Raw genomic sequence first — 6,130 nt, forward strand, 5'->3', positions numbered from 1 at the left:
AATAGCATTAATAGGGTGGGAAACCCTATTACGATAATTTAAAGGTGGGGCCTTTAAGAGGTGATTAGATTGTGAGGACTCTGCCCTCATGAATGGATTAATCCATTGATGTTTTAATGGTGGTGATGGGTGTGGGTCGAGTGAGAAGCTTAGCTCTTTCTTGTTCAGCCCATTTGCCATGTGATATCCTGCGAAGAAAATCCTCACCAGATGTGCACCCTGGACTGTGGACTTCCCAGCCTCTGAACTGTAAGAAGTAAATTTTATTTCTTTATAAATTACCCAGTTTCAGGTACTCTGTTATAAGCAACAGAAATGGACTAACACAATGATTATCTGGGGAGTTTGTTAAAAAGTTAGTTCCCTGCCACTCCCCTTAGGGATTAGGATAAACCTGAGCTGGTGGGTCATGTCCAGGGACTTCACGAAGGAGATCTTCAGACCAGACTGAGAAATGTTGGTACAAGACGTGAATAAATGAATATCACCCATGGTTGGTTTCTTTTCAGTCTGAACTTGTGTGATAATAACTAGCGTGATAGGATGCTCCCTTATTGACAACGTGTTTCAGCTAGAAGCCTAGCATTCGACAGCTGCTAAGGGATGATTCCACAAATCATGGAAGAAAACGAGAGAAGCATTTCAGGCTGGCTAGGGAAGAAGTTGCTACAAGGATCTACGGCACGCTTCTAAGCAGAGCCTGGCACTGCCTGGGGAGAGAGAATCATGTAGGCACAGAAGTCCCCACAGTGCCAACTACCATGGATGTCACTGAGCCTCTAGGAGCTGAGTCACTTCTGGGGGAAGAACCAGCTAAATCCATCTTTCTATCCCCAAATGCCACACCGGGGAGATGCGTGTGTGCCTCATGAATAGCAGCAAACAAGCACTGAGCACCAGGCATGACTGGGATGTGCCAGCAGGTTTAATCTTTGATCGTGAGAATGTGAAGCTACCCAGGGACAGGTGCAGTGGTGGTGATGGTGGATGAGGGCTGGCAACCTGCTAGAAACTTCTAGCTTAAACATAGGCTGGAAGGGTAAAATTGCTGGGGACCAAAAAAAAGTCTTCCCAAGTCTGTTTTTTCCAGCCATGGGTCACAGTAGAAATGTAAGCCCAGGGTGCCCTCCTAAATATCCTGGGAGATAGGAACTATCATTATCATCCTCTTTTTATAGATTANTATTATTTATGGTTGCTTTCGCACTACAATGGCAGAATCGAGTAGTTGCAACTGAAATTGCATGGCCCATAAAGCCGCAAATATTTACTACCTGGCCTTTTTTTTTGCCAAGCCCCTGCCATAGATGGTAGATACTATAATTTTCCCAGTTTAAAGGTTAAAAAACCCAGGTTTACCCAGAAACAATAATAACTAACATTCAGTGAGCATTTAGCACCTTCCAGGACCTGTGCATTACCTTATTTGATTCTCAGAACAGCCCTGGAACAAAAGAAAAAATAAACAAGTTGGACTATATCAAATTCAAAAGCTTCTGCACAGCAAAGGAAACAATCAAAAGAGTGAAACGACAACCTACAGAGTGGGGGGAAATGTTTGTTAACTATGCATCCGACAAGGGATTAATATCCATAATACACAAGGAACTCAAGCAATTACACAGTAAAAAATCAAATAACCCAATTTAAAAATGGGCAAAGGAGCTGAATAGACATTTTTCAAAGGAAGACACATGAATGGCCAACAGGTACATGAAAAAATGCTGAACATCACTAGTCATCAGGGAAATGCAAATTAAAACCACATTGAGATAACACCTCACCCCAGTTAGACTGGCTATAATCAAAAAGATGGTGAATAACAAATGGTGGCGAGAGTGTGGAGAGAAGAGAACACTCCTACACTGTTGGTGGGACTGTAAATTAGTACAACCATTATAGAAAACAGTATGGAGGTTTCTCAAACAACTACAGATAGACCTTCCATACGATCCAGCAATCCCAGTTCTGGGTTTATACCCAGAGGAATGGAAATCATCATGTCGAAGGGATACCTGCACTCCCATGTTCATCACAGCTCTGTTTACAATAGCAAAGACATGGAACCAACCTAAATGTCCATTGATGGATGACTGGATAAGGAAACTGTGGTATATATACACTATGGAATACTACTCTGCCATAAAAAAGAATGAAATTCTCCAATTTGGAACAACATGATTGAGCTTGGAGAAACTTATGTTGAGTAAAATAAGCAAAGTACAGAGGGATAAATACCACATGTCCTCACTCATAAGTCAGAGCTAAGAGAGAAACAAGGAAGGAAAGACCACAGTGGACACAACCTGAACGTCTCCCTCTCTCGTGTGGATCCCTATGTTTCAGGAGTGGGGGAAAGGTGGATAGGGACGGAGGTCAGGGATAATTGGGTGGGGAACAGGGGGTATAATCACAATTTGTAGTAATGGGAATGCTGCCAGTATGAATCTGGCCACCACATCTTGGGCACGAGTGATGGCAATCAGCTTCATATCTCATGAATATTCATAACCAATAATAAAAAATAAATTTAAAAATAAGTAAGTAAATAAATAAATAAATAGAACATGGAAAAAAAGAAAGAAAGAACAATGCTGGATGGCAGTACTGTTATCTCACTCCACAGATGAGAAAGTTGAGGCTCAGGAAAAGGAGCAGGTGATGGGGTCAAGATTTAAAATGACATTTGTCTTACTTCAAAGCCCTTGCTGTAATCAATCATATTCACTTAAGAACTACACTCCTGCTTAGGAAATATCATTATCATCATAACAATAGAGAAAACTGAGTATACTATATTGTAGGATCGTGTTCTCATACATTTCATGGGTATGGTGATTGCTATGGGTTAAGTGTGTCCCCCAAAGTTTCATGTATTAGAAACTTAATCTATATTGTAATAGCATTAATAGGGTGGGAAACCCTATTACGATAATTTAAAGGTGGGGCCTTTAAGAGGCAATTAGATTGTGAGGACTCTGCCCTCATGAATGGATTAATCCATTGATGTTTTAATGTGGTAATGGGTGTGGATCGAGTGAGAAGCTTAGCTCTTTCTTGTTCAGCCCATTTGCCATGTGATATCCTGCGAAGAAAATCCTCACCAGATGTGCACCCTGGACTGTGGACTTCCCAGCCTCTGAACTGTAAGAAGTAAATTTTATTTCTTTATAAATTACCCAGTTTCAGGTACTCTGTTATAAGCAACAGAAATTGACTAACACAATGATTATCTGGGGAGTTTGTTAAAAAGTTAGTTTATAATCACAATTTGTAGTAATGGGAATGCTGCCAGTATGAATCTGGCCACCACATCTTAGGCACAAGTGATGGCAATCAGCTTCGTATCTCATGAATATTCATAACCAATAATAAAAAATAAATTTAAAAATAAGTAAATAAATAAATAAATAAATAGAACATGGAAAAAAAGAAAGAACAACCCTGGATGGCAGTACTGTTATCTCACTCCACAGATGAGAAAGTTGAGGCTCAGGAAAAGGAGCAGGTGATGGGGTCAAGATTTAAAATGACATTTGTCTTACTTCAAAGCCCTTGCTGTAATCAATCATATTCACTTAAGAACTACACTCCTGCTTAGGAAATATCATTATCATCATAACAATAGAGAAAACTGAGTATACTATATTGTAGGATCGTGTTCTCATACATTTCATGGGTATGGTGATTGCTATGGGTTAAGTGTGTCCCCCAAAGTTTCATGTATTAGAAACTTAATCTATATTGTAATAGCATTAATAGGGTGGGAAACCCTATTACGATAATTTAAAGGTGGGGCCTTTAAGAGGCAATTAGATTGTGAGGACTCTGCCCTCATGAATGGATTAATCCATTGATGTTTTAATGTGGTAATGGGTGTGGATCGAGTGAGAAGCTTAGCTCTTTCTTGTTCAGCCCATTTGCCATGTGATATCCTGCGAAGAAAATCCTCACCAGATGTGCGCCCTGGACTGTGGACTTCCCAGCCTCCGAACTGTAGGAAGTAAATTTTATTTCTTTATAAATTACCCAGTTTCAGGTACTCTGTTATAAGCAACAGAAATTGACTAACACAATGATTATCTGGGGAGTTTGTTAAAAAGTTAGTTCCCTGCCACTCCCCTTAGGGATTAGGATACACCTGGGCTGACTGAGCTGGTGGGTCATGTCCAGGGACTTCACGAAGGAGATCTTCAGACCAGACTGAGAAATGTTGGTACAAGACGTGAATAAATGAATATCACCCATGGTTGGTTTCTTTTCAGTCTGAACTTGTGTGATAATAACTAGCGTGATAGGATGCTCCCTTATTGACAACGTTTTTCAGCTAGAAGCCTAGCATTCGACAGCTGCTAAGGGATGATTCCAGAAATCATGGAAGAAAACGAGAGAAGCATTTCAGGCTGGCTAGGGAAGAAGTTGCTACAAGGATCTACGGCACGCTTCTAAGCAGAGCCTGGCACTGCCTGGGGAGAGAGAATCATGTAGGCACAGAAGTCCCCACAGTGCCAACTACCATGGATGTCACTGAGCCTCCAGGAGCTGAGTCACTTCTGGGGGAAGAACCAGCTAAATCCATCTTTCTATCCCCAAATGCCACACCGGAGAGATGCGTGTGTGCCTCATGAATAGCAGCAAACAAGCACTGAGCACCGGGCATGACTGGGATGTGCCAGCAGGTTTAATCTTTGATCGTGAGAATGTGAAGCTACCCAGGAACAGGTGCAGTGGCGGTGATGGTGGATGAGGGCTGGCAACCTGCTAGAAACTTCTAGCTTAAACATAGGCTGGAAGGGTAAAATTGCTGGGGACCAAAAAAAGTCTTCCCAAGTCTGTTTTTTCCAGCCATAGTCACAGTAGAAATGTAAGCCCAGAGTGCCCTCCTAAATATCCTGGGAGATAGGAACTATCATTATCATCCTCTTTTTATAGATTAATAAAAAGGCTTAGAGAGGTTGTAAGTGATTGGCCAGAGTCACCCAATGGGTGAATGACAGAGCTGGGACTCAAACCCAGATCTGTCTGATTCCAAGGCCCATTCTCTAGGTCAAAGTGCTACAGAATAGTGTTTCCAAAACTCCAAACGCTGCACAGAATTCACCACACCCACATACTGTCTACACTACCATGTACTCAGTAGTTCTCGACATTGACATTTTTTATTCAAATAAATTCCTTAAAGGAAATGTCCATATCACAGCCATAAATAAGAAGTCAGTATCATTGGGCATAATTAGATAATAGCCATAAACATAAACCCAATGAAAATGAAGCAAAGTTATTAAATTTTGGCTAAATACTGTAGTCTGCTCAAGGCTCAGATCGAAGCCTGATTGTTCTTTCTTAATAAGGTGAATGAGCATTAAAGACAAGCTAGTACCAAACTGAGGCTTTCTTCTTTAGATAACCAGAAAGGTTGATCAGTGGATAGAAAAGAATGGCTTTCCTGCAATGTAATTCAATGTTGTTTGATGCTAGAAGCATCTGAGTACCACTAGGGGTGCCCATCCCAGCCCTCCACCCCCCACCCCAGAAAAGCAGTCATAGAATGAATTGCAGCCTTCTGTGGTAGAAGGATCTTAGGGGTCAGTTAGGTCAGCCTCATATCCACATTGGATAAAATGTGGAATAACTTGGCAGGATGTGATTCTGAGGGTCTCCTCACCAAACAGCATTGAGCCCAAACTCTTGAGTTCTCATTGGAAATTAAATGAGTACTCACGCCTGAAGGAAAATTCTCAGCCATGGGTCAAGTCTTTTACCTATAGATGAATTGGCCATTTTGAGTAATTATTTCAACCCAGCTCATTATAACACAGGCAATTAAAGGAAGGTGGGCCTATTCATTTCAGCCCTACAAATATTTATTAGGCATCTAACATCATTGGAATGTCCTCAAAGGATACACATGAGAAGGGCCACCATGGTTGCGTTTTGGGGAGGACATGGGGGCTGGAGGTCAGCACTGGAGGAGAATCACATCTAGCTAATATGTCCTTTTCTCTTGTTTGAATTTTTTAATACACTTTTTATTTTGGAATAATTTTAGATTTATAGAAAAGTTGCAACGATAGTCCAGAGAGTTCCCATACACCCTTCACCCGGTTCCCACCATTGTTAATATTAACGA

The sequence above is a fragment of the Galeopterus variegatus genome, unplaced genomic scaffold (genome assembly GCF_000696425.1).
Source record: "Galeopterus variegatus unplaced genomic scaffold, G_variegatus-3.0.2 Scaffold7396, whole genome shotgun sequence".
Taxonomy (NCBI): Eukaryota; Metazoa; Chordata; class Mammalia; order Dermoptera; family Cynocephalidae; genus Galeopterus; species Galeopterus variegatus.